The 25,152-nt window shown below is 41.8% G+C and overlaps 1 protein-coding gene across 3 annotated transcripts in view; it reads right to left on the bottom strand.

The window, feature by feature from the left end:
• The window catches only part of LOC126259194 (WD repeat-containing protein 37), a 111,998-nt gene extending 89,252 nt beyond the window's left edge, over positions 1–22,746 (bottom strand). For 2 of the 3 annotated variants that reach the window (XM_049955784.1, XM_049955786.1), the window contains exon 1: positions 22,592–22,732. The gene's annotated coding sequence lies outside the window, so the exon portion shown is untranslated. Of the gene's footprint in view, positions 1–22,591 lie in introns of all 3 variants that reach the window. The other variant, XM_049955785.1, reaches the window with a different exon arrangement.
• Between the last annotated feature and the right edge of the window lie 2,406 nt (positions 22,747–25,152).

Below are 25,152 nucleotides of genomic sequence, written 5' to 3'. Positions count from 1 at the left end.
CAGGAAAAAAATCACAAATTTGCTGAACATTTAGAAAAAGCGTATACAATTATAAAAGCTAAGTAATCACACTCGGCCACAATCTTTGCACAGCCAAGATTTTGAGCATGCCGTGGAAGCTCAAACATCAATCAATAAATGGCACACAGAGAATGTCCACTACAAAGAATCTTATGCTCAGTGTCTTACACAGTTTTTAGAGGGCATATACAGTCTGAAAATACAATCCTCCACTACAGTGGACAAATACACTGAAAGGTTTAAGAACAGAAAATTTGGCATGATATATTACGCCCAATTAATTTTGCTGCTCAAATATTTTCACAATAAAACTGAACTCACTGTCTACCAGAACACAATCTCTATGAAACAGAAGTCCCAGCCACAACTTATTTCAATAGAAATGTCAATACCACGAACAGACATGTGAAAAGACATACTCCTGTATCCTGCCTTATGAAACTAATTGTTCCTTCCTCAGGGAGAAAGAAAGTATAGACAAATGATGAAGGCAGAACATAATATCTCAGTATTATCTTATATACAGGGTGACAATTATTGAACTATATGAAATTCACATTTCGCAATCAAGAAGTCTCTTCACCCTCAACAGGTGACTGTGTGGAGTGCAATGTCCAGTCACAGGACAATCGGTGTGATATTTCTTGATGGCACAGTGACTACTGAACAATATGTTTATGTTTTGGAAGATCATTTCATCACCATTAACCAAAGTGACCCCAACTGCCACAAAATGTGGTCCATGCACCACAGTGTTATGGAGATGCTGTGTGTGCTAAAATGGGACTTCCTGGAGGGAAAATGCTCTATTTGAAAAACCGTTGAGAAGATTTAGAGAACAGGCTTGAAGAGCTGACTGCCACTAATTTTTATTTCGTGTAAAGACCATGAAGACAAGGTGAGAGAAATTAGGGCTCATACAGATACATATAGACAGTTGTGTTTCCCTCACTACATTTGTGAGTGGAGAAGGAAAGGAAATGACCAGTAGTGGAATGTGGTACCATCCACAATACACCATAACATGGCTTGTGGAGTACATATGCAGATGTAGATATGTTTGGGTAGGTTCCTCTCATATTTGTATCTGAATGAGCTGCCCTTCCTTTTTAACCTTCCCCATCCCATCACTCTCTTGTCAAGCAAAGTACTAAAGTACTAATACGAGGGTCATTCAATAATTAGAGAGACAAATTGCCTGAGGAAAAAACTGTTGGTAGGGCAAGTTTAGTACTTTTATGACAAGGTTGGCATCTCTGGAATGAGCCCTGATCAACTGATGTAACAACATTGTTTTGTTTATAACTTCAAAAATACATTTCAAGATGGCAAGCCATCGAAACGTCCACATTAGTCGAACAATATTCTGCTATTCGTTTTTTACTTGCTGAAGGCGAGAAACCAGTGAATATATACTATAGAATTTCTAAAGTTTATGGTGAAGGTTGTATGGATCATGCAAATTTTTCCAAGTTCGTAGAGCATTTCAAAAATTGTCACAACTCCTCAGTGACTGGCAAACACCGTTCTGGCTGACCAGTTGCAGTTTCAACTCCCTCACTTGAAAGTCAAATTGATGACATTATTCATGCCGACTGCTGTGTGACTGAGGAAATGGTAGTTGACAAGGTTCAAGTTAGTACTGGTATAATTTACAACATTATCTGAAACAAGCTGAAGTACCGCAAAACATACGCAAGATGGGTACCAAAGGAATTGACACGACTACACAGGGAAACAAGATTGAGAGTGTGCACAGAGTTAAAGGAATGTTATGAAAGAGAAGGTGAGCACTTTCTCAACAAAATTTTAACTTGTAATGAAACTTGGGTTCACTATTATGAGCCGGAACCAAAAACACAAAGCATGGAGCACACTAGATCACTTGTCAAGAAAAAATTCAAAACCCTAGCATCAACAGGAAAAGTCGTGTTGGCAGTGTTTTTGGATGCTGAAGGTCCAGTTTTTTGTTATTATCTCGAAGAGCAGTGCACAATGAACAGCCAATGCTACTCGGATTTGCTTTTAAACAAGGTCAAGCCAATCATGAGAGAGAGAGAGAGAGAGAGAGAGAGAGAGAGAGAGAGAGAGAGAGAGAGAACATGGATCTCTGAGGAGAGGTGGGATCCTCCACCAAGACAACGCACGTCCTCACACTGCTCAACTAACCTGTGAAGCCATCAACAAAATGGGCTGGGAAGCACTGCCTCATCCCCCTTACAGTCCTCATTTAGCACCTAGTGATTTCTATTTGTTTGGTGCACTGAAGGAGGCATTATGTGGGAAGAGGTTCCAGGACAACAAAGATGTGAAAAAGTTTGTGGTAAATTGCTTCAAACATAAAGAGTTCTTTGCAGCAAGAATAAAAAATCTTGTAGCCCTTTGGACAAGTGCATAAATGTTCAATGGGATTATGTTGAAAAGAGAAAAGTATTGTTTTGTAAAAATAAATGTTTTCTCCAGACCAATTTGTCTCTAATTATTGTATGACTCTCGTGGTATAGGAAGCTTTGCTATGTACCACTTATGTGTTTGTCTACTGGATATACCGAACATTTTGGCTCCTCTCCAGCAAATTTGTCTCAAAATTTATTACTTTTCCTGATTTAGTTGTACTTTCAAAGAATCACATGCCATTAAAAGTGACATTTCAATGTTGAGTAGATCAGCCAAGCAGCAGTTAAGAGCATGGGGTTCAGTTAGCTGCAGACTGACACCCATCTCAGCAGAAATGATGCGTACAGCCAGGGCTTAATGTTATATTTTGCTCTTCTTAGTAGCTGGGAGAGGTGGTCTTGTTCATGAAGTTCAAAAGTGACTCAGAATAAGTGGAAAAATTGAACCACAGGTTTCAGCAACTTGATGCTTTCTTACATCAGTAGTTACAAATCCTCCCGAGACCACCACATCCCAACCTCTTCTCAAAGTTAAGCATCTGACAAACAGTTCAGTTTAACAGAGTTAATATTACGGTTTTTCAACCAACTGTATTCTATATAGTAAACATTCAAAGGAATAAGTGCACTTATTTCCTATTAAATAAAAACATAGTAAGTCATTGATACAGTTATTAGTGCTTACTTATAACAATCTAGAACAGGGTTTTGAATGCTTTTACGTTTGTAACCAAGTTGTCATTTTCTCTTTCACTACATTTTGACAATTTTTCTAACTGGAACACGTCAAGCAAATACTATCTGTGCTAGACTGCTGAAGATGACAGACAAGGAATTTGTTGAAATTCAGTTCAAGAATGCCTGAAGGATGAGATCTAGTTAATATTCAGTTTGCTGCTGAATAATAAACATTGTAAGGCATGCAATAGTTTCATCCAGTTCCTCACTTTCTTATTGCTACCCAATTCTCAACTTTTCTTAACAGTTACATGTTATGTTGAGCAAAACTGGTATTCTTTATGCTTTTTCAGAGAAAAATGGATGCACACCATAAACCTTACATCAAAATCTTGCCAGTTTTGCTTAATCACAATCAATTTTCACTATGTTGTCTTTGAAGAATCCCTGAATATTGTTTTACAAACCCAGCATCTACTTTTTATTTTTCCAAAGAAGGGAAACAGCTGCTAATAGATAATTATTAACTATAACAAGTGCGGACTAAAATGACTGAATGAACAGCAAATGAAATTAACAGAAAAAGAAGGAAAAAATAAGTACCAAATGCTTTGGGTAAACTAAATAGGATTTACAAAATATAGCTTCCGATTGGTTTGAAACTGAAAGTTAACAACCAGTGTGTATTACCAGTTCTGATTTACAACAATAATACATGAACTTTACATCAAGAAGCTGTACAAAAATTTCGAAATCTGTGGGTTTCTTAGTGATTAATGGAAGATCAATAAATGTGCTGTAGTAGAGGAAATTACAACTATAATGAAAATTAAGTGGAGATAAGCAGGAAAGTTAGCCATCAAAATGGACAGTATAGGGACCAGGGAAGTTCTTTGGGCGATTTCAAGAGATAGGGAAAACCAAGACAATGGCATGATGGAAGGCAAGTGAATGACATTAGAAAATCAGCACGAGTCGCATGATGCGTAAAACTAAAAACTGCAAGTTTTAGATTCTAATGAAATAATGCCCCAAGAACCATGGACATTTCTGATGTAAGGTGGCTTGCGTGCCTTGATGATATAGAAAGCCGTACCGCAGACAAAATCACAACAGATAGGTCTCTATAGGTATCTGTGAAGAGGTCAGACAAACATTCACTTCCTGAACAGGGGCTGCAGCTTTTTCGGAGTTACAGGAGTGACAATTTGGATGTCTGATTGATCTGACCTTGTAACAATACTGCCTTATTGCACTGGTATTGCAAAAGCCTGATATCAAGAGGAAACTACAGCTCTACTGTAGCCTATGGTTAAATGATGATAGTGTTCTCTTGGGTAAAATATTCCTGATATAAAATAGTCTTCCATTAGAAACTTTTGGCGGAAACTATTCAGAAGGTAAGAATATAAGAAGGTGAGTATGCTACTATTAACAACATAATGAAAGCATCATCATAACTGAGATAGACATGAAGCCAACACCCACCACAGTCTAGAAGTTTATATGCCAACTAGCTCTGCAGATGGAGAGACAAACAAAAAACAATGAGATACAGGAAATTATTTAGACAGTTAAGGAAGACAAAGTTTAATTGTTGTGCCAAAGAGTTTCATATCAGCACACATTCCATTGAAGAATGAAAATTCATTCTTGACTGAAAGGTTACTTACTATTTGTAGAAAAACCAGACTTCAGTTACAAGAGTAAGCGTTAGTTCAGAAGGGAATGAGACAGAGTATCCCCCGATGTTATTCAATCTATACATTGAGCAAGCAGTAGGGAAAATCAAGGAGAAAATCGAAAAAAAAAGAAAAAAAAAAAGAAAAAAAATTTAAAGCTCAAGAAGAAGAAGATATAAACTCTTTGAAGTTTGCTGATTGCATTGTAATTCTGTCAGAGACAGTGAAGCATTTGGAAGAGCAGCTGGATGGAATGGACAGTGCCTCAAGAAAAAGATTACAAGATGACTATCAACAAAAGTAAAAACAAGGGTAAGGGAAAGCAATCCAATTAATTCAGGCAGTGATGGAGGAATTAGATCAGGAAATGACACACTGAAAGGAGTAAACAAGTTTTACTATTCGGGCAGTAAAATAACTGATGACGGCCAAAGTAGAGAGGATATAAAATTTAGACTGGCAATGGCAAAGAAAGTGTTTCTGAAGAAGAGAAATTTGCTAACATCAGATACAGATTTACGTGTTAGAAAGCCTTTTCTGAAGGCATCTGTCTGGAGTGTAGCCTTGGATGGAAGTGAAAGATGGACGATTAACAATTCAGATAAGAAAACTGAGGCATTTGAAATGTGGTGCTACGGAGGTATGATGAGGATTAGATGGGTAGGAGATACTGAATACAATTGGCAAAAAACGAAATTTATGCTACAACTTGATGAAAGAAATGGACGTGGCACAGGGAGACCTGGCCATAAATACAGTAAGCAGATTCAAATGGATGTATGTTGCAGTAGATAGGCAGGTAGACTGCTTCCACAGAATAAACTAATGTGGAGAGCTACACAAAACCACTATTTGGATTTCAGCAACACTAAAAATAGTGATAACAGGTATTATGGTTAATAAGAGGGTGCATCGTTGCCACTGGTCCATGGGAATGACAGGAGAATTTGAGAGTTGTGTGGACATGGCATTGGCAATATGTCTGTTAATTAGGTTTGGAGGGTATTGTTTGCCTATAAAGGCCTGAAATCCTTCAGTATACTCAGCAAGGGATTGTTCACCACTGTAGACACACTGTCCATGTGTGGGCAAACTGGCATTTTACTGTGCAAGAGGAGGTACTGCCGATGGCTGGTAGGTATGTTTGGATACCAGTTTCTGTGAAGGCATCAGGGATGTGAAGGTCAAAATCCACAAAGGTAGGTTTGTTGGTTGGGTGTTTAGGGACTAAACAGTGAGGTCATCAATCTCTCGGTCCAGGGATTGTTCATTTGAAGTCAATGACATCTGCTTGGAATGTGTTCCAATGATTAAAGTACATAGGAGTAGTAAAATCAAGGCATTGAAGACAATATTGATTCCAGTGCTGAGAAATAATTTACACAGAAGTATATGGGTCATGCTGGTCTACCAGGGTTCATCTATGGAGACCCCACCAACTCAATTCAGGGCAAAGACAGTTACAGAGCAAAGAATGCCTTCTAGTCAGGAGATTCAGAACAGTAGATGTGAGAAGACTGAAAATGCAATCAGCAACAGTTGGACCGCCAATAATAAAAACAAGATGAGAGAAATCTGGAATGCAGCAGGTCAGTGTACCCAGGGCACTGGATGCAATGGGAGTCACACCACCCACATCCACTCAACCCCTGCTCTATTATATCCAACTTGTTAAGGAGCACTGTCTATTGAACAGAGTGCTACTCACAAACTGGGAAATATGGTGTGGTAGAAAAGAGGCAAACATCATCTAAAAGCAATTCAAACAGAGTAATAAAGGGATTAAGGAAGCAGCTGGGAATGAAAGTAAGCTCAAGAGTCTCCACACCCAGCATGCAGTTGGATATGTTCCAAAACTGATACCCTACTCTCACCCCCAAATGTAGTTTAAAACCTTATATCTGAGAATAAAAATCACTTTCATACAAAAAAACAGGCACCAGTTCATCTGTTGGTGATTTCTCCACTAATATTACAAGCAAAGAATTCAGAAGATCGTACTTACCACAGTGGGCCAGACGAAGGGCCATTCCATCAGGAGATGAGTTAGTGTACAGGTAAGGCTCTGCAACCACAATGTGGAGGTTGTCTCGTTATACAAAATAAAAACTATGGTTTAATTTGGTATGACCGATGTGTAGGCGACATAGGATGGTGGATTCCCTCTGGGAAGAACGGAAGGAGAAGTGTAATGAAATCAGTAGTCTCCTTGATAGCGCAGAGTTTATTAAAGGGATCAGTAGTCCACCATATGTTGTTCCAGCTCCAAGTGAGAAGAGCCCTTATTTGCACCTGGCCTCACGTAAGTGAATTTGGAGTGAGGAATCGTTTCTCTAGCTAAACAGTCTGACAGTTCATTCCCTGGGGTCCCTACATATGAACACCAGATATCACAGAGTGGCAAGAGCAACAATGATCCATAGCCAAGAGACTGCTCATTCAGTCAATGGAAATTAAAACATCGTCAAGGGAGTCTTGTTTAATAACACACAGAGCTCTGTTAGCAGCTATCAGCTCCACTGTAAAAACTATATGTTCACAGCAAAGAATATTGTTCCTGACTGGCAGGAGATGTAAAAGCACTTCCCATCCTATCCACGGTTTTAGAGTCGTCGGTGTACACGATAGCAGCAGTGTGGTACTCTTGCTGAACTGAAAGGAACACATGCCAACGTTTACCAGTTGGGCAAAGGAGACAGGAGTGAGGGTAGGACAGGGGTGGAGGAATTGGGGGGGGGGGGGGGGTTGCTGGAAAACATGTCAACATTCTAAGGAGGTTAGGCAGAGATCCTGGCAGAGGGCTGTGAGGCACATTTCAGCTTATAATTCCGCCCAGGCCGAATGTCAGGGGTTTGATGCCCCTCATACGCAAAAAGAATGTGGTAAGCTGGATGATGAGGAAACTGTCAGATGGTGATGGCATAAGTGAGCAACAGTTAGTACCATCAGAGCTTAAGATGGAAGATTCCCACTTTAGGAAGGAAACAGTCTATGGGAATGGTTCAGAAGGTACTGGTGACCAGTGATGATGGAACGAGTCTAACAATTTCAACTTTGATGGTGCTGCCAAGCTATGAAATTGGCAATCACAGTCAAGTCAGGACAAGACCAGGGACCAGTAAATATGGATAAGATTAGCACGGTTTACACCCCAAAAGGCGGGCACAAGAAAGGAAAGAGGATTAAGCTACTACATGCAGCTAGTCTTGAGTCAACAAATATGGGGTACTCTATTTTAAGTCTCCTTTTTATCGAAGAAGAGGTGAAAAATTGATAGTGTAAAACAATATCCAAATGCTGGGTACCCAAGTAGGGTCACGGGTCAGGACAGACCATGGTATGTTGACAGAAATGCATGAGCCCCATGCTTGCTGGAGACATTTGAAATACATGGTAAACAGTCCAAGCAGAGACCTTTCGGATAGCATCTTGGTGTTGGCATTCAGCCAAGGCTATGATGTGGGAGCTTTACCAAATGCAAAAGTTGTCATACAGCCTTGGTTGTGGGGGGTGGGGAGTGACAAGTGCTCTGGCAATGAAGAAGGGTGTGACATTTGGCACAGAGTGTGTGACACCATTATCTTGGACTTTTGGAGAGCTGTGTGAAGTACCAACTCTACCTCTGAACGGCAAGTGGGAGAAAAACTGGCAAAAATTTGTAGAGAGACTCAAAAGCCCTAGTCAAAGTAAAATTGGTTGGTGTGAAGCAGTGTTGTATGCTTTATGTAGGCCAACAAAGACCGCAACAAAGAGTTGGCATTCAGAAAAAGTTATTCAGGTTGCTGGCTCCAACCTAACTAGATAGATGGTCATGGATCATTTCTCCTAGATATCAGATTGGTGGACTTGAGGAAGGGAGGGGGGGGGGGGGGGGAGTGGAGGCCAAAGCCTCCTCAAGCAATCATTCTTTCAAGATGTGTGCAGAGCACGATGGTGGTGGTTATTTGATGATTTGAGGTGTGGGGCACTCGACAGCATGACAAAAAGTCAGCATGCTTATCTCATGGGTGGAGACAAAGGCTGTCCCCACATGCAGAGCAGTTTATAATGTATTAAAATCTGGCCCCCCTCCCCTCCAATTTAGGGATGAGGCCTGACAGTTCACAGAATTTCACTACCCTTGTAACACTGGAATCAGTACCTGTGAGGATGGTGGGCAGATCTCCATCAAGACTGAGGGCTGCTGTAGTATCAGTATATAGGACACATGTTGCCAAAATCTGCTGAACTGAAAGTGGCACGCCACAAATTTCACAGAGCGGTGGATCCTCCCACCAGAGGAGGAAGCCATGTTTTAAAGGGCTACGTCCAATGCGCAATCTGGTAAGCAGAACCTCCTTCCAGCAGTGAGGCTGACATGAAGTCCACCATGCCAGTGTGGTAGATTTGAGCGACCACAGTTTGTTTTCTGCCACCTGCAACCATTCAATGTCCCACCCCTGATGCATAATCCATCTGTCAGAAAATGAGATGAAAGCATGCAATGGGATGGGACACTGATGAACAGCACCATCCCAACATGCTGCAGGAGGCAGGACCTGTCAGCTCCCCATGTTTTTCTGCTAAGGCATTTCAAAACATTCAATGACTGGAGGGCCTTTGTTTGTAGGTTTTTCCAGGTGTGGGAGCCAAGTTAATTTTGAGTCAAATAACAAATCCAAAAAGTGAACAGTTTCTTGAAAACACAAAATTTGTCCCCCATTGTCAGCACTGGTTGGTTAAAACTTCGATGAGCACAGTTAAAATTGGCATGTGTAGTCCTCTCGGGTGAGAACCGAAAATCAGTTGTCCTAGCCCAGGTTTCCAGCTCCTAATAGTCAGTTGTAGCTGCCTCATCGTCATTATAAGATCAGAGGAAGAGTAAAAGATTGCAAAGTCATCCACAAAGAGAATTTGACAGAACTCTTGACTGTAGAGAAAATGCTATTGATTGTTGTTGTTGTGGTCTTCAGTCCTGAGACTGGTTTGATGCAGCTCTCCATGCTACTCTATCCTGTGCAAGCTTCTTCATCTCCCAGTACCTACTGTAACCTACATCCTTCTTTATCTCTTTAGTGTATTCATCTCTTGGTCTCCCTCTACGATTTTTACCCTCCACGCTGCCCTCCAATACTAAATTAGTGATCCCTTGATGCCTCAGAACATGTCCTACCAACCAATCCTTTCTTCTAGTCAAGTTGTGCCACATAATCCTCTTCTCCGCAGTCATATTCAGTACCTCCTCATTAGTTATGTGATCTACCCATCTAATCTTCAGCATTCTTCTGTAGCACCACATTTCAAAACCTTCTATTCTCTTCTTGTCCAAACTAGTTATCGTCCATGTTTCACTTCCATACATGGCTACACTCCATACAAATACTTTCAGAAACGACTTCCTGACACTTAAGTCTATACTCTATGTCAACAAATTTCTCTTCTTCAGAAACGATTTCCTTGCCATTGCCAGTCTACATTTTATATCCTCTCTACTTTGACCATCATCAGTTATTTTACTCCCTAAATAGCAAAACTCCTTTACTACTTTAAGTGTCTCATTTCCTAATCTAATTCCCTCAGCATAACCCGATTTAATTTGACTACATTCCATTATCCTCGTTTTGCTTTTGTTGATGTTCATCTTATATCCTCCTTTCAAGACACTGTCCATTCCGTTCAACTGCTCTTCCAAGTCCTTTGCTGTCTCTGACAGAATTACAATGTCATCGACGAACCTCAAACATTTACTTCTTCTCCATGAATTTTAATACCTACTCCGAATTTTTCTTTTGCTTCCTTTACTGCTTGCTCAATATACAGATTGAATAACATCAGGGAGAGGCTACAACCCTGTCTCACTCCTTTCCCAACCACTGCTTCCCTTTCATGCCCCTCGACTCTTATAACTGCCATCTGGTTTCTGTACAAATTGTAAATAGCCTTTCGCTCCCTGTATTTTACCCCTGCCACCTTCAGAATTTGAAAGAGAGTATTCCAGTTAACATTGTCAAAAGCTTTCTCTAAGTCTACAAATGCTAGAAACGTAGGTTTGCCTTTCCTTAATCTTTCTTCTAAGATAAGTCGTAAGGTCAGTATTGCCTCACGTGTTCCAGTATTTCTACGGAATCCAAACTGATGTTCCCCGAGGTCGGCTTCTACTAGTTTTTCCATTCGTCTGTAAAGAATTCGTGTTAGTATTTTGCAGCTGTGACTTATTAAACTGATAGTTCGGTAATTTTCACATCTGTCAACACCTGCTTTCTCTGGGATTGGAATTATTATATTCTTCTTGAAGTCTGAGGGTATTTCGCCTGTCTCATACATCTTGCTCACCAGATGGTAGAGTTTTGTCACGACTGGCTCTCCCAAGGCCATCAGTAGTTCTAATGGAATGTTGTCTACTCCCGGGGCCTTGTTTTGACTCAGGTCTTTCAGTGCTCTGTCAAACTCTTCACGCAGTATCTTATCTCCCATTTCGTCTTACTCTACATCCTCTTCCATTTCCATAATATTGTCCTCAAGCACATCGCCCTTGTATAAACCCTCTATATACTCCTTCCACCTTTCTGCCTTCCCTTCTTTGCTTAGAACTGGGTTTCCATCGGAGTTCTTGATATTCATACAAGTGGTTCTCTTTTCTCCAAAGGTCTCTTTAATTTTCCTGTGGGCAGTATCTATCTTACCCCTAGTGAGATAAGCCTCTTCATCCTTAAATTTGTCCTCTAGCCATCCCTGCTTAGCCATTTTGCACTTCCTGTCGATCTCATTTTTGAGACGTTTGTATTCCTTTTTGCCTGCTTCATTTACTGCATTTTTATATTTTCTCCTTTCATCAATTAAATTCAATATTTCTTCTGTTACCAAAGGATTTCTATTAGCCCTCGTCTTTTTACCTACTTGATCGTCTGCTGCCTTCACTACTTCATCCCTCAGAGCTACCCATTCTTCTTCTACTGTATCTCTTTCCCCCATTCCTGTCAATTGTTCCCTTCTGCTCTCCCTGAAACTCTCTACAACCTCTGGTTCTTTCAGTTTATCCAGGTCCCATCTCCTTAAATTCCCACCTTTTTGCAGTTTCTTCAGTTTCAATCTGCAGTTCATAACCAATAGATTGTGGTCAGAATCCACATCTGCCCCTGGAAATGTCTTACAATTTAAAGCCTGGTTCCTAAATCTCTGTCTTACCATTATATAATCTATCTGATACCTTTTAGTATCTCCAGGATTCTTCCAGGTATACAACCTTCTTTTGATTCTTGAACCAAGTGTTAGCTATGATTAAGTCATGCTCTGTGCAAAATTCTACAAGGCGGCTTCCTCTTTCATTTCTTCCCCCCCAATCCATATTCTCCTACTATGTTTCCTTCTCTCCCTTTTCCTACTGACAAATTCCAGTCACCCATGACTATTAAATTTTCGTCTCCCTTCACTACCTGAATAATTTCTTTTATCTCGTCATACATTTCATCAATTTCTTCATCATCTGCAGAGCTAGTTGGCATATAAACTTTTACTACTGTAGTAGGCATGGGCTTTGTGTCTATCTTGGCCACAATAATGCGTTCACTATGCTGTTTGTAGTAGCTAACCCGCACGCCTATTTTTTTATTCATTATTAAACCTACTCCTGCATTACCCCTATTTGATTTTGTATTTATAACCCTGTAATCACCTGACCCAAAGTCTTGTTCCTCCTGCCACCGAACTTCACTAATTCCCACTATATCTAACTTTAACCTATCCATTTCCCTTTTTAAATTTTCTAACCTACCTGCCCGATGAAGGGATCTGACATTCCACGCTCCGATCCGTAGAACACCAGTTTTCTTTCTCCTGATAACGACGTCCTCTTGAGTAGTCCCCGCCCGGAGATCCGAATGAGGGACTATTTTACCTCCGGAATATTTTACCCAAGAGGACGTCATCATCATTTAATCATACAGTAAAGCTGCATTTCCTCGGGAAAAATTACGGCTGTAGTTTCCCCTTGCTTTCAGCCGTTCGCAGTACCAGCACAGCAAGGCCGTTTTGGTTAATGTTACAAGGCCAGATCAGTCCATCATCCAGACTGTTGCCCCTGCAACTACTGAAAAGGCTGCTGCCCCTCTTCAGGAACCACATGTTTGTCTGGCCTCTCAACAGATACCCCTCCGTTGTGGTTGCACCTACAGTACGGCCATCTGCATCGCTGAGGCACGCGAGCCTCCCCACCAACGGCAAGGTCCATGGTTCATGGGGCAAAAAATGCGACACTGAGGACACTGCCTTGGTGGACCCCATACTCTAGGACATAGCAGTCAGACAAGAAATCGCCATTATATCAAAAACGCCGGTCCTTGAGAAAGTATTGGATAAAAACTGGCAGGCGTTCACGGAGTCCCAATTCAAGAAGTCAGCGGAGGATGTTTTACCTCTAAGTAGTGTCATATGCTTTTACGAAGTCAATAAACACACAAAAAATATGGTTTTGGCATAAGGAGGACTCCTCTATCACTGTATCCAGTAGAAGTAATTCGTCAAGGGTGGAAGGTAGCATCTGAAACTGCCTGGGAGCAGCTCAGGTGACCTCAAGATTCCAGCAGCCAGATGATGTGGTCGTTGACCATGCATTCAAGAGTCTTACCCATAGGACTCGTGTCAAGGACTCGTGTCAAGGACTCGTGTCAAGGACTCGTGTCAAGGACTCGTGTCAAGGACTCGTGTCAAGGACTCGTGTCAAGGACTCGTGTCAAGGACTCGTGTCAAGGACTCGTGTCAAGGACTCGTGTCAAGGACTCGTGTCAAGGACTCGTGTCAAGGACTCGTGTCAAGGACTCGTGTCAAGGACTCGTGTCAAGGACTCGTGTCAAGGACTCGTGTCAAGGACTCGTGTCAAGGACTCGTGTCAAGGACTCGTGTCAAGGACTCGTGTCAAGGACTCGTGTCAAGGACTCGTGTCAAGGACTCGTGTCAAGGACTCGTGTCAAGGACTCGTGTCAAGGACTCGTGTCAAGGACTCGTGTCAAGGACTCGTGTCAAGGACTCGTGTCAAGGACTCGTGTCAAGGACTCGTGTCAAGGACTCGTGTCAAGGACTCGTGTCAAGGACTCGTGTCAAGGACTCGTGTCAAGGACTCGTGTCAAGGACTCGTGTCAAGGACTCGTGTCAAGGACTCGTGTCAAGGACTCGTGTCAAGGACTCGTGTCAAGGACTCGTGTCAAGGACTCGTGTCAAGGACTCGTGTCAAGGACTCGTGTCAAGGACTCGTGTCAAGGACTCGTGTCAAGGACTCGTGTCAAGGACTCGTGTCAAGGACTCGTGTCAAGGACTCGTGTCAAGGACTCGTGTCAAGGACTCGTGTCAAGGACTCGTGTCAAGGACTCGTGTCAAGGACTCGTGTCAAGGACTCGTGTCAAGGACTCGTGTCAAGGACTCGTGTCAAGGACTACACTCCAGTAACGTTAGAGGTGCCACGGTCCTTGCCTGGTTTCCAGAATTGAACTTATATTGCCTCCTTCCAAGTCGTGGACTACTGTCAAACAAACCAGATCTGATTAAACAAGAGGGGAGCTGTCCTTTCACTTCAGGGCACAAATGACGAAGCATGGTACAATGGATTTCATCAAGTCTGGAAGCAGTGTCTCTGGCTGCAGACAAAGATTATTCCAGTTCCCACATGGAGAACGGAGTGTTGTAGACTTCCTCATTATGCGAGAAGAAATTAAGCTTTCTCATCTCCGCAGTCCCACGGAACACATGAAAAGCAGGAGCTTGTCTGGATGACATACCGACATTACAAAAGCATTCAGCTAAAACCTGAGCCACATCTTGTGGCATGTCCACCAAGACCCCATTACTTGACAAGGCCATAAGGGGATGTGTACTGCCCTTGCCGGAAATTTGTCTTATTGAGTCCCGAACTTGCACAGTGGAAGTGGACCGATTAATGGAAGTTGTGAATTCCATCCCAGAAGCCCTCTTCCGTTCTTTTAACACTTGCCTCACGTGCTCTTGCAGATCTGAAGGCATGAAGATTTTCTATAGTTGGACAATGTTTGAAGTTCTGCAGAGCTGTTCATCTGGCTCTGATTGCCAATCGACAGTCATCATTCCACCAAGGTACAGGCTGTCATCTGACGTGGTTATTACTAGACCGGGGGATGGACTCTGTGGCGCCCAATTGGATCTCACAAGTGATATGAGCCTCCATCTCCTATGCATAATCCTTTTGTTCAAAAATAACCTGTCAACTGTACTGCAACCAATTTGCCCTTTGTATCAACAATCTGTGTTATCTCCCATCAGCCGCAGTCCTACTCGGCAGACGGTTCCACACTGGGAAGTGGTCAGCAGAATTTAAATCTGTAGCCACTTCCCACCGAACTGAGTCTGCAATAGCTGGTCAACAAAAACAAAGGTCAATGGCTGAAAAAGACCCTGTAGCTGTGGAAAAGCATGTCATCTGACGCAAATTCAGAAGGCAGATATTCTCAGAATGGATGAGTTGCTTGATCGTCCAACCTCTGGAGCAAGCAATAGCCGAGCCCCACAGTACACTGTGTGCATTGAAGTCGACCACAAGGAGGAATGTGCGTGGGAGTACCTGGAAGGATTCTGGCAGTGTGTCTGCATCCAAAGCACCATTAGATGGAAGGTAAAACAATCACACTGTGATATTAAAGGGTTTGAGAACTTTCACGGTAACTGATTGCATGGTCATGGTAAGAGGGACAGGAGTGGCGTCTGTCTTCAATAAAAACGCCCACTCCACTTTCAGCCCTGCGTCCAGTAGTAGTGTCCTTCCTGTGTGGGTGGTAACCATGTAATGCAGGTGTGTTAGTGACTTTAAGATGTGTTTCTTGTAAGCAGATGCAGAACAGTTTCTCCCGGACCAGGAGCTGTAATTCTTCCAAATATGAGTGATATCCTTTAAATTCCACTGCAGAACTTAAGTCTTTGTGCAACCCATTGTTTAGTGACAGCTGTTCTTTTCTTTCTCCCTCAGAGATGGTTATTTTTCTGGGAGGTCAGGAGGTACATTAGCCGGTTGCCGGTTCTCTGATTCCTCCAATAACTGCCACTTTCTTGGACTTGGAACTATTTTTCGAAGTATGTTTTTCTTTACTGACGGGAGGAGTGGCTGCTTGGGTTGCACAGACGACTTAGTTGGATTCTAATCATGGGTAGTGGTATGTGGCTTAGGTGGTAAGCCCATTGCTGATGGCTTCCGAACGACTTCAGTTTCACGTGGAGCATTTCCCCCACAGATACACCAACAAGTGCATGTGCTCGTACTTGAATCTGTGGTCTGAGTTTGTGTGGAGGCATCACACTTGGCGATTGGCATCTTAAGGGCTGATGCAAAAGACGTAGCAAAAACTGGAGGTTGCATAGATTTGAAAGCTTTTTTAGCTTCACCATAGGTATGCATCTCTTGACTTTCAACTCCTGAATTTTCCTTTCCTTGTTGTAAACCTCACACTTTCTGCTCCACACTGGGTGATCTCAGGAGCAGTTTACACATTTCGGAGGAAGTGTACAAGAATCACCTAATTCATGAGCTGAGCCTCCACAATCGCCACATGTAGCCCTCCCATTACATCCCATATGGTATGGCCAAATCTGTGACATTTGTAGCATCGCATGAGGTTAGGAACAAACGGGCGAACCTTCAGATGGATATAGCCTGCAAGGATATGTTCAGCTAATTTCGAGTACTAAATGTTAGAATAAATGTTGCCAATTTTTCCAATTTACCATTGACTCTCCTCATATAGTTCTGCACTTCCGCGACCCCCTTATTTTTCCATTCTTCACGTAACCCCGCAGGGTCCACCTCCATTATATCTGAGCAGGTGACCACACCCTTACTAAAGTTAAGGTTATTATGCAACTCAGCCTCAACTGGGTATTCACCTAAGGCCTTACATCCCAGAAGCTTAGATATTTCGTTTGAATTAGCAGTTTCAACTAGAAGTGTTCCATTAAGAAGTCGTTTGACACTTTTTAGAGACCCAGCAATACCTTCCAATGCTTTGTGAATACAGAAAGGGAAGACCTTCTCAATGGTTCCCCCTGTTCCCTTGATTACAATGAAAGTGTTATAGCGCACTAAAGTCCTGTTACTATGATTCTGAGACTTCTTTTAGGGAGCACAGACCAACCGAGCTCTCTTTGATGAGTGAGTGTAGGTACTACCTGATGATACACCTGTCCCGTCACGAGTAATAGTCTGACGAGACTGTTCCATAGAGATCGCACGAGATGTGAGAGAAACAACCGTCAACCCAGGCAGAGCCCTCCATGTTCGAGCAAGCCTTATACAGCTGGGGGGTGGCAGGTGCCCAGAGGTTGCCTGCTACAGACTGTTTTATGTCAACAGCCATTCACAGCACTTAACACACCTTGAGGTTTTTTTTTTTATAAATAGAGGTGTGTACCTTCCTCACAGTCCAGGCCGTGAAACCAAGACCCCCATTCTCCACAACACACAACAACCGCCGGGGTCGGCAAGCTCGTTCTCAGCAAATGAATGCTGAGCCTGAGGGGAGCACAATGGTGAGGCTAATCGATCTGTAGCTGCTGTTCAAAGATGCATTTCTGTCTGGCTTAAGAACTGGGACAATGACATGATTTCACCATTGTGATGGTCAGACATCATTGAGCCAAACAGGTCTGAAGACCAGGTTTAAACATAGCCTTTGAGTAATAATCAGATGTTGGATCATCTGATTATGAATTGAATCAGGACCTGAGGCCATATTGTGAGAAGACATAAAAGTCAGTAAAAGGTGCATTATAGAATTTGGCTTGGCAGGGGGTGAAAAGTAGAAAGATGTACTCAGCTTGTCATTTCTGCCTTAGATAAGTAGATGGGTAAGATGATGATGCTAACATGGTGTAGCAAAATGAGCTGCAAGGTGTGACAGCCTGAAGGATGAGACCATGTACAGTTGTTGATCTTTGGCACCCCAAAAGACTACGGAGCTAGGCTCACACTTGGGAGGAAGATGCATACATCCCTATGGAGGAAATGTTAGTGGTCCCAGCATTCCTTCTTACTGTGCTTAAGGAGGTACCCAGAGAAGCATGCAGAATGCTACAACAACCCTGATTAGCTGCTGAACTGTCTTCGGTCCACCATGCAACTGGACAGCTGCAGAGTGTGCCTGTAGAAACACAAAAAGCTGTTACAGTGGCACAGGTGATTGTGTTGAGGTTGTGTCTGACAACCTCATCGATGTAGTCTGCTGGAGAGAGGGGTGAAGATGGAAGGAGTGGCACATTATTGCCAGATGCCTCTTCAAGAATCCATAATGGCAACTGGTCTGTCAGGCAGTGACAAGGAAGTAACAGGATCACCGGAAAGTGGTCACTGTCACAAAGATTATCATGGTGAGATCAATGTAGTGACACTACAAGATTTAGGGAAGAGACCTTCAGGTCAATAGCTGAAAAGGTGCCATAAGCAGCACTGAAGTGTGTAGGAGTACTTTCACTGAGGCGGCACAAATCAAGATCGAAAAGAAGCTGGTGAATTGTGTGCTTCTAAATTAAGTTCCCTGCCTGTAGATAAATAAATGTTACACACAGTGATCACTGGAGCTGTCCATACTCACACCACTGCTGCTTCCAACGTGGCACGAAGGTAATCTTTTCGCTGATGACATCTGTGAAAGCCAAAATAGACATCCCTCTGGTCACCCTGCTGAGGCCACAATAATTTCAAGAGAATGCACAGTAACCATGAATCATTAGGGAATAGTCATAAGTGAAGTGAGTTTCTTGGAGGAGGGCACAGATTGTAGAATAAGAAGAAATTAGTAGTAGTTCTTCCAGCAGGTGACAGTATTTTCCATTACAGTTCTATTGGATTGTCACGTTGATGGAGTCCTGGTTAGACACGAAGGGGCCCTGAGGATCTGTCACTTCCCAGAACTACTGTATGACACATGCAGACAGGAAAACATCAGTAAACATTGGCTCACAATCCGATGGCATGAGAAGTGTCTGGCATCTTCAAGGTCACATGATTAACTCTCTCCCATCATCTTCCTTTTTCTCTTTCACAACTTTTAGTGGCCGAGAGTCTTGTGAGGACTTATCTGCTGTAGGCATGGGGATGGGCCAACACAAAAACGTGGTTATTTGCAAGGACAAAATTCATGGATAGATCACCCAGAGTTTCCGTATCTTTGGTCTGCCATGCAACAAACACCTCATGGATACCTTCACATCACATCACACATGTACACAATAACTTTAATATTTTCCGGGAGGACATTCCATTCAAAGGCTATGACCAAAGCATCTGTTTCTATTCAGTTTCTTCTTGGGACTTTTTTGTAGGCTTCAGGCAAAATGATACCTCATCATTCACGATTAGCTTGTAGCTCCTTGTCTGTCTGCAGCCGAAAGTCTGTGAAAGGTAGCTCCTTGAACTATATTACAAGTTTTATGTGGGACAATAGTCACTGGCCTATAACCCAGCCATCCACATGCATTAAGAGTTTGAGACTGTGCAGCACAGGAGGCCTTAATCAATAATGACCCATTGAGCATTTTTCCCAATGTTTGTTCAAATTTGTCTTCAGTGAGTTCCACAAAAAAGTTCTGTCATTGTAGAAGTAGTGCACAACAAGTATCGAATAAATTGCTTCACTCGCAACCGTCTGGCCTGTCCCTCTTCCCATGAAGTAGCCAGGATAGGAAAAATGGTAGGATTATAATTATCTAGAACCACCTGTTGAAATCGACAAATCTAAACAGCACTTTGTGTTGGTTCAATTTCATACATTTCACACGTGAAATGTCTGCTCTGATGCCATCTACTCCGATCAAGGTCTCTTCCCACAGGTGCCGCCTACCCGCAGCAAAGGTCGTTTAACACGACTGTCATTGCCGGGAGTCCTGATGCCCCAGGAAGACCATCATAGGTGGAGAGCTAACAGATCAGGATTGTCTGCTGTATTGGCTATAGAGTGTAGATATGAGTTTGCACAGTTATTGCACACAGAGGGTCAACAACACTGTATGCAATAGCTGCTATGCTGCCTAGTCCATCCACACTACAGAGAAAATTTTGAAAATGGAGTTCACAAACGGAAGGGGATCAAAATTACTTCAGCCGGAAAGTGATATAGAGGCAATGAATGTAAACGTCAACAAAATAAATCAGAACCTTGGTAAGTAGTCAGTTCAATATCACTGGGTTCCACTATGAGAAAGAAAGAGAAGTAACAAGTTGGAGACGGGAGATTGGAGTATAAGATAGGAAATAGCCGCAATAGCTTGGTTACCTATATTCCTCACGCACAACTTCATAAAAGAATGTTTGACCACGTGGCGGATCCAGAAACCTGGCACGTTGGGCTCAAAAAGACCAGGTGAAACAGATTGATAGATGAGAAAGTATTGAGAGGGTGGAGCAGTTAATTTCAAGTGACTTGCCTCGGGGTCAAGATCATGAGTATCACAAATGCACCTGAACCAAACAAGGGGTTTAAGGATCATATGGGGGGGGGGGGGGGGGGGCAGGAAGGTTTCTTCTAGAAACCCCATGAGAGGTTAGAATATGAGGGTGCTCTGTGGGTACCCATGCCATAGATTGGTCTGTATGTCTTCCCCTCAAAAGAGGAATTGTTGTGGGTAAGAACTTTGTGTGTTGTTTCAGAAATAAATTAGTTTGAAGTCAAAAAGAACATTGGGAGATGCAAGACCATGGGCAAGGGGGATGTCAGAGTATAGGGAGATGGCATCAACAGAATTTGAGAGATATTTTGTTACTGGCCCTGTGATTTGAGTAGAGACTGTACATTACGATGGACTCTTGGGACAGGATCACTACAGCAGAGCTTCTTTAATCATTGTGATTCATTCGACATTATGGAGAGTGCAGACAACCAAAGTTTCAACACAGACCATAATCCGAGCTTGCTCTCTACATGTCCTCGGTGGATACATTGACAACACTGTTCTGGATTCTGTGGGATGTTGGGGGTTTTGGGTGCTGTGGCAAATGGAACACCTGAACACGACATGGTCTCAATGCTGTAAGGGATTGATGGGAGAACGCACTGAAGGCAGGAGAGGTCTTCGTAAGCAGTGCTTCTCCAAGATGAAAGGAGGATTAGGTAACTTTTGGAAATGGTGTTTGGAGTGCTCTACCAGTTGTTCAACAGCACGGGCATCAATTTTGGAAATGAGATGTATCTACGGGTATTGTACATCAAAGGGATCTTAACGGGGAGAAAAGGAATTAAAGGATGCCTGTGCTGGGGAAAATTGTTTTTCTGGCACTAGATAATTTGCAAAGTTAAGGAATTTTATGATTACTATATTGTTAAGGAGAGGGGATTAATGCATTACGTAGCATTTCAGGAATAGGAAATAGGACTGGGTTGTAAATAGGGATAAGAATGCTTTTCTGAATTGCTGTAAATAGGTGGAGGAGTGATAAATGGCATATAGCTGTAAGGAGAGAAAAGGGGAAAGAAAATTACGTTTGGGATGGGTAATTAAGGGTAAACAATATAGGAAAACTTCGAAATAAATTTCTCCGCGATAACCATCGTCATTAAAGTAGTAGAGATACTAGCAGAATTTAAGCAATGAAGACAGGCAATGAGTAGAGAATGGGTAGCTCAGTCAGTAAGAGCATTTCTTATAAAGCATAGGGTTTGGGTCCCAGCCCTGAACACATCTCAAAAGTTCATGTCAAGCTTACACCACACACACATTGTCACTTTACAGCAACAAATATTTTAGCATAGGAAGTTTCTTCACACCATGGGGATATCATAACATTAAAGGTCTATCTTATTGTGGTCACTCTGACTTTATGGCTATTAGGCCTAGCTACGAATTACAAGTCATATATACATTGAGGAGAATAAAACAGAATTGCACAAAGCCTTTTGGCGGCAATTGTTGGCATGCCATCCTAGGTAGAACTTGACCGTCTTCACGACAATCAGTTCTGTCTCTACCAATCAACTACATACAGGAAAACCTCACAAAAAACTTTCTTCCTAATGTACAACCCTACAGCAAACATCTTTCAGATGGCAACACAAGAGTTTATGGACAGCAATATGCCAAGGAGGATCCAAGCATTTTACTATGCACGGGATGGAACAATAGATACAGAATACACACACAGCTGCTCATATGTCAGAGGTTAAAATTGCTTTTGGTTTATGGCATGATTTCAAAATAAAATCGCTAGTCTCCTCTACGCTAAACGTAACATGCACCGTGAAATTATGTTTCCCTCCATTTGACACCAAAGGAGCAAAAGTTTCGTTAAAACCACAAATATGTTTGCTTGTGGTGTTGCAATGTCATGTATCGCGTATTGCATGTATACCTTCAAATTCAATCTTATTTAACTATATAAGCTGGCAAATCCCAAAAGAGGAGGCTGATGAGGACGCCTGGCGTACGCACATAACTAATAATGTAAACAATTCATTTTGATGTGGTTGTCGAGCTACATTTTCGAACATAATTTAATTATCCGAATACTCGATATTAGTTATAATACATTTGATTCCGAATTGTTTCGCATGTTGAAAAGACATTTCACAGAAAACTGCAAAAATCTTAACGTCTCCACATTTCAATAAAGCAGCCCAACACATCCTCCGACTGACAATAGTCCTCTTGAGAATTACGGAACAAAGTAGAGTGAAACAACACCAATAATTCGTACAGCAATATAGGCGAACCTGATTCGTACAGTTTAGAAGTTTTGCACGAAACGAAAATATAACGTAACAAGCGTTTGTTGAACACAAGAAAAATACAAATTACACTGTAATATTAACGTAACAGAGTTCCGGCTGTCATACATACCGATTACCCACACAGTTATCCAGTATTACACATACCACACACGCAACATTGGATTGTCAACCATCACGCACAATCAATGACGATTCATCTGCTGCCCAACACAAGATATGCGAATGTCAAAAGATGAGAGAGAGAAACCACATAAATTCTGGAAAGAAAAAGGTAAGACTAGTATCGATACCCTGAAAAATATCGAAAGAGTCGCTCAACAATTAGGCAATGTTTATGGTAACTGGTTAGGATATTTTTCAAATCGAGTGACTGGTTTTAAACACAGCGTTGTTCCTCAAACCCGAGTTACACATAAATAATTCGACTTTGGGACATCTTGCTGAGAGCGATCAAGATCGATTACCAATGGACGTCAACAGTACGTCACGAAAGCACGTGTCTTTATTTGTGTATACGTCCACCACCACCTCTCTTTAGGTGGTGGTGATACGTCACGAGAGATAATGTCAAGGAGGTAAAAAAAGACATGGCACAAAAGATTTACGCTATACATTGTTTTGGAACCAGACTGGACGGGACCTGCCGCTATCTTTCGTGTCTATTACATCTGTCGCGTACAGTCAACAACTGTTTTAAATAACAAAAATTACTGTGCTTACATGGATAACATAGTGTTAGGAAGGCGATTTCGAACTTTTGTTTTTTTGAATGCTTATTTGCTCTAATAATACGATACTTTTGGCCTCGTCAATGTAACTTATTTGTTGTTGATCTGTTTCGAATAACCAGAAAGAGAAGTAATTGACATGAAAATCAATTATGCATTACAGTAATAGATATTCGTCCGCGGAACATAAGGTGTTTTCAAAGAGAAACGTTTTCATTTCAGTTTCAAATTTTACTTTTCTGTCAGACATGCTGTATCGCTGAGTAATCAAAACTTTTGATAGCAGCATTGTAAGCCCCTGTTTGTGCTACAGACAACCTTACTGTGGCGAGATGAACGTCATTTTTTCTTCTGTTATTCTAATTATGTAGATCATTGTTCATGTTGAAATGCAGTGGCTTATTTACAACAATCTTCATTAGGAAATAACTATACTATGAAGCGGATGGATTGTACTACTCATATGTCGAGAAGCAGCAGTCAGGCCTGACGAGAGAAGTGTTACACATAAGTTTTCGGACAAAGGCTTCTTTGGAAAGAAAGCATACACACTTTCATACCGTCATACACACAAAACTATCGTGCTTGTGACCACTGTCTCGGCTGTTTTAGCCAGAATCTATTTTAAAGACGGAAGAAATGTGAACAATGAATAATTAACGGCGAGATGACTTTAGGGCATGAGATGCTGCACCAGCAATCACCGCGGGCACGTTGCCATGTGTTGTGTGGAGTAGAGACCATAGATACAGTGTAGATCGGATGTTGGGACGTTTGCTGTTCGGTAGGCAATGAGATACACAAGAAATAATAAAACTAGACAGCGCAGCCATAATTCAATCATATGAAAGAAAATATTGCTTGAACGGCTCCATTTACTAATGAAATGTGATTCCTTTAAATTTCCGCAGTCACGCGGTATGTGCCTTTATTCGAATATATTTCACGAGAAGTACCGTGGCTGCGCTCTTTTCAAAGATATCTTAGGCTTCCTCGGAGGCATCGATAGATTACGATCGGGTCGATCAGAACACCTGTAAACGACGAAAGCTAGCGTTCAGGGCTGTACGACAATGTAACAAACCGGGATTTATCAGTGTGATTAAGTAGATAACGTTAACAATATTGGAAAAGTAGAAGAAGATAGTTAAAAGCCTTGAACGTGTCATCCTGAATTTACAGTCAGATGTTTCGGACATGGACGCAGATAGTAGATGGTACTACGATGTAGACTTTGAAGCAAAGTAATGATCTTTCTTGGTTTTAGAGACTCATGGTTTAAAAACGTATTTGTCGACATATCAATCGCATACACTGTACGTGAGAACTGCCTAGCTTTTATTGCTTAGCAATATGTAGCCTGCGAAGTATTCAGACTATAATATTCAACTCATTGCCCAAAGAGAAGTTAAGCTTTTCCCAGTCTGTTGTATTTCTTGCGAGAATGTGGCTGGGTAAATTCGCCAACAACTCCAGTATTTCGACATGTAGACCCCTACCATTTTCATGGCACAAACTGGAGAATCGCTTAAAATGAAAAGGTCAGAGATATCGGTGGTTTTCGACGTTATCTGTCAGCATTACGTCGGATTATTCACAGAAGATTGTTAATTGTTAGCTTGTTCAGTGGATCACAAATGTGTTCTCCACTCTAATGTCGAGCGAGATAGTTTAAACTAATAATGCCTGTTGAGACCGAAAAATATGATAACATACTGAGAGTTTTTACTATAGTATTTGCACTGTTGTTTGTTACCAGTAATTCTTTTTTATGCATTGTTGTTTACACTGAACACCAGTGAAACATACCTGCATATACCTATTACCCACATTTAAAAAATTATATGGAATAGAAGTAGATGTCAAACAAATAAAATGATTTCGGTTTGAGTTCGAAGTTTATTTTGTTATGTATTACATTTTTACTTATAATACAGTCCAC

This window comes from Schistocerca nitens, chromosome 5 (assembly GCF_023898315.1).
Source record: "Schistocerca nitens isolate TAMUIC-IGC-003100 chromosome 5, iqSchNite1.1, whole genome shotgun sequence".
Taxonomy (NCBI): Eukaryota; Metazoa; Arthropoda; class Insecta; order Orthoptera; family Acrididae; genus Schistocerca; species Schistocerca nitens.
The sequence above is the reverse complement of the archived record's forward strand: the minus strand, read 5'-3'. Positions and strand labels throughout refer to the sequence as shown.